The sequence below is a fragment of the Monodon monoceros genome, unplaced genomic scaffold, assembly GCF_005190385.1.
Source record: "Monodon monoceros isolate NGI ecotype Baffin Bay Population unplaced genomic scaffold, NGI_Narwhal_1 Super_Scaffold_22, whole genome shotgun sequence".
Classification (NCBI taxonomy): Eukaryota; Metazoa; Chordata; class Mammalia; order Artiodactyla; family Monodontidae; genus Monodon; species Monodon monoceros.
This window is the reverse complement of record NW_021703779.1, coordinates 127416101-127419956: the sequence shown is the minus strand read 5'-3', so window position 1 is coordinate 127419956 and position 3856 is coordinate 127416101.

Sequence of the window (3856 nt, the reverse complement as noted above, 5' to 3'; positions counted from 1 at the left end):
CCCCAGGCACCGCCTTCTCCCCTCGGCCCACCAGGCGCCCCTCCCGCCGACTCACCCAGAGCCTCCTGCCTGCTCCCTGTACCAGTCCGCCAGGAGGAGACAGTCCTGTCTCCCAACCTTTCCGAACCCCGCCTGCTGGACGGGCCCCCATGGGAGAATGGCCCCAGAGCCAGGCTGAGCTTAACCAGGAGGCTCCGTCCCCACCGCGGACTCCACATCACACCCAGGCAGCCATGAGGCGTGCTAGGCGTCAGCGGCGGAAAAGATGCCACCCTGGAGGGGGGAAACAGGACCCTGACGACAGCCCTGAGGACAGAGGCCACGGGACAGACCAGGCCTGAGCCTGAGGCCCGCCCAGGCAGGGGTCAGGAGGGAGCGTGACTGGGGTGCCATCCCTGCCAGGGCTTCTGGTGGGGGTGGGGAACAGGCAGATGGCACCAGGAAAAGGACCACCGAGACCCCATCCTGCTGGGGAGAAACGGCTTGGGACCTGGCCCCACTGAGCAAATCCCCCAGAGGACACGCCGGCTGCTAGGAGACAGGGAAGTGCGAGGCCTGGGCCTCAGCCAGGTTCCCACGCAGGGTGTCCAGCCCGGGCCACCCACCCAGAGCCAGCAGGGATGGTGGCCCAGCTCCAACAGGCCCCGCGCCCACGCCCGAGCCCCGCTCACCAGCAGGTGCCAGGAGCAGAGACGAGGTCCCGGCCACACGCCTTCCCCCAGGCTGGCCCCATCTCACCTACTAAGTCTAGGGACGGGGTGGCTGGTCGCCCCAGTTGGGAGCAGCCCCCCATCCTGCAGGTCCAGCTGCGGGCAGGGCAGGGCAGGGGGATGGTAGAGCTGACCACCCACACCCCACGGCCAGCCTCCACCCCTGCTCTGGCCACACCTCTGCACCCGACCCTCCCTGCTGCGCACTCCCCCAGGAGGATGGGAGGGACCCGGCTGAGGAAAGGGGAGCACCGGCCCCTCAGGATGGGACTGCCGCCCACCCGACAGTGAGGGAGCCCCAGCACTTCAACAAGGGAGACAGTAGTCTGGAGACCCTTGGGATTCCCGTGCAGGCCCCCGGCACGGGCGGCCTCACCCAACTCCAGGGCGCAGGGCCAGGGCGCTCCAGGGCAGCCACCTCCACACCCCCTAGGAACCCCGATGAAGCCAGTGATGGGAGTGTGTGTGTGTGTGTGTGTGTGTGTGTGTGTGTGTGTGTGTGTCTGGAAGGTCCCCACAAGCCCAGCGAGGCCGCAGCCAGGGGAGCAGGACTGAGGAAAGCGCTAAACAATGGGCGGGGCTGGGGGACTGCCCTGGGGTCAGAGCACCTACTGAGGACGGGCCAGGTACTGACGCCCGTACTCAGCGGGGGGAGGCACCCAGGTCCTCGGGCGGGCAGAGGGTGAGGGCCAAGGATGAGCACTGCAGGTGGGTGGCGGCCGGGTGGGGACAGGGCCTGGCCGCTGCCCTGATTATGCCCATCCACAGAGCAGGCCGCTAGGAAGAGCTCCCTCGGGCAAGGGAGGACCAGCGCCCACGCAGTGCCCTGGGCCCCCGTGGGCAGGCCGCCTCAGAGGGAAGACTGCAGGGAAGCCGGGCCCGCCTTGTCGTGCCTTCTGCCCAGGGCTGAGGGACTGGAAGATGGCTCTACTTTGGGGGACAGTCAGATGGCCCAGGAGTGTGGGGCTGCAGCGGGCCCGAGCGTCTCCCGGAGCCCCAGGACCCCGCGGCCCCACATCGCGGCCGGAGGGTGTCCCCGGCAGCCACCACCACAGCCACGAGGCCGGGCCCAGCAAGCACGGCCTCGGCCTCGGCCTCTGCTCCTGGGACGGAGACAGAGAGCCCGGCTCTCCCGACACCCACGGTCCTGGGGTTCAAGAAGTGCATGGCGGCCTCGGACGGGGCCGGAGAGCTGTCGCCAAGGGCCCCGGCGTTGCCCAGCAGCGAGAGCCAACAGGAAAGGCACTCACCGCCCACAGAACCTGCGTGACAAATTCAGAGCCACCAAGCGTGTCATCAGGGAGTCACGTCTGACTCCCAGGCAAGAAGGATGCGGCGGCGGGCACCTCTCCCTTGGCCACAGTGGGAGCTCCTTCCTGGGACCAAAGGGACACTCGCCTGCCACCCCGGGCTGGCGCCTGCCACTGCTGAGCCGTCACAGCCCAGCCCGGGGCTACCTGGCATGGTCACAGAGGACAGGGGCTCGCCAGCCTGCACCCTCACAATGGGGCCCACCCTTCTCTGCTCCCTGCCCCTACCCACTTCCCAGCTGCACGGTGGGAGGCTGGCGGGGCGGGGAGGGGAGCTGGGAGAGGAGGGCCTGCACCTATGGGCACAGAGAGGCCACCCCAGCCTCAGGCAAGGTAGCTGCCCCCGCCCCCACCCCACTGAGAAGGAGAGGGGGCGGGGACCTTGGAGGTCGGGGAGCACTGGGGCCCAGGCCTGGGTGCGCACTTGCATGGCCCTGGCAGTGGATGGGCTGCTGTGATGCGAAAGCGCTTCTGGCCCCCGCGCCCATGGCAGCGCAACTAGCCAGGACGCCCATCAGGGCTGCAAACTCCTGGGCAGAGGGCACGCACCGATGGCTTTGTGGGCCACGCTGGGGTCCTGTCACATGTTCTTTCTTTCCTCTGGCTTTTTTTTTTTTTAACTTTTGTTTTTAAAATTTTATTTATTTTTGGCTGTGGTGGGTCTTCGTCGCTGCGCGCGGGCTTTCTCTAGTTGCGGTGTGCGGGCTTCTCACTGCGGTGGCTTCTCTCGTTGCGGAACACGAGCTCTAGGTATGCGGGCTTCAGTAGTTCAGGCTCGCGGGCTCAGTAGCTGTGGCGCACGGGTTTCGCTGCTGCGCGGCACGTGGGATCTTCCCGGACCAGGGCTCGAACCCGTGTTCCCTGCATGGGCAGGCGGATTCTTAACCACTGCACCACCAGGGAAGGCCCTCTTTCTCTGGCTTTTTGTGTGTTTTGTCTGCAACCGTTTAAAGGTGAAAACCCACTGTGCCCTTGCAAACACAGGCCCTGCTTCTCTGGGTCCCGGGCTGGAACCTGCCACCCCCGCTCAGACAAAGGACGCATGCCCAAGGGGCCTGTGCGGACCAGGAGTCCCGCACACAGATTCTGGAGCGAGGACACTCCTTTGAGCCTTCTCATCCGCCACGAACGCGAACAAGCTACGCCCTAGCGGGTACCGTCCCCTCCTCCGCTGTTCCTGGGTTGACCCGTGTAAGCCATAAAATTACAGCAGAGGTGAGGGGGTGTCACTTCGAGGTGAAGTTCTTAGAGAAACACTGAGGCCTCGATCTCGGGGCTGCTCTGTGCTAGGTCGTGGGCTCTGGCGAAGCCCCACCCTGAGCACCCCTAGGGAGAGGCCCGGTGGGGAGGCCCGAGGCCCCGCCACAGCCACGCGAGCCATCTTGGAAGCAGAGCTGCCCCCGCCCATCCCCACACCCTAGGCAGACCGTGGGGCTGTGGCCCCAGCGGAGGCCTCGACTGCAGCCTGTGATGGACCCCAAGCCGGAAGCCCCCAGCCAAGCCTTCTAGAGTCCTGTCCTTCACACACGCAGGAGATTACGACGGTTGGCTGTGTTAAGGTGCTACGATTGGGGTAATCTGTTACGCAGCAATGGGTAACTAATACACGATCATTTTAAATGGAGAAGACCACTCCAAGTCAGTCTGAAGCAAACAAACCGACGAGAAGCCCCAGAAGCCATTAGGAGAAGCCTGGAAAGTCTGATGACACAAACACTAAAATCGTATGCCTGGCCAACACAAACCCCAAACCACAAAGTCAAGACACAAGTGACAAAGTGGGGCAAAAAAATAGTAGCAAGACCTGACTCAGGGCTCATATCGTTAACGCGTAGA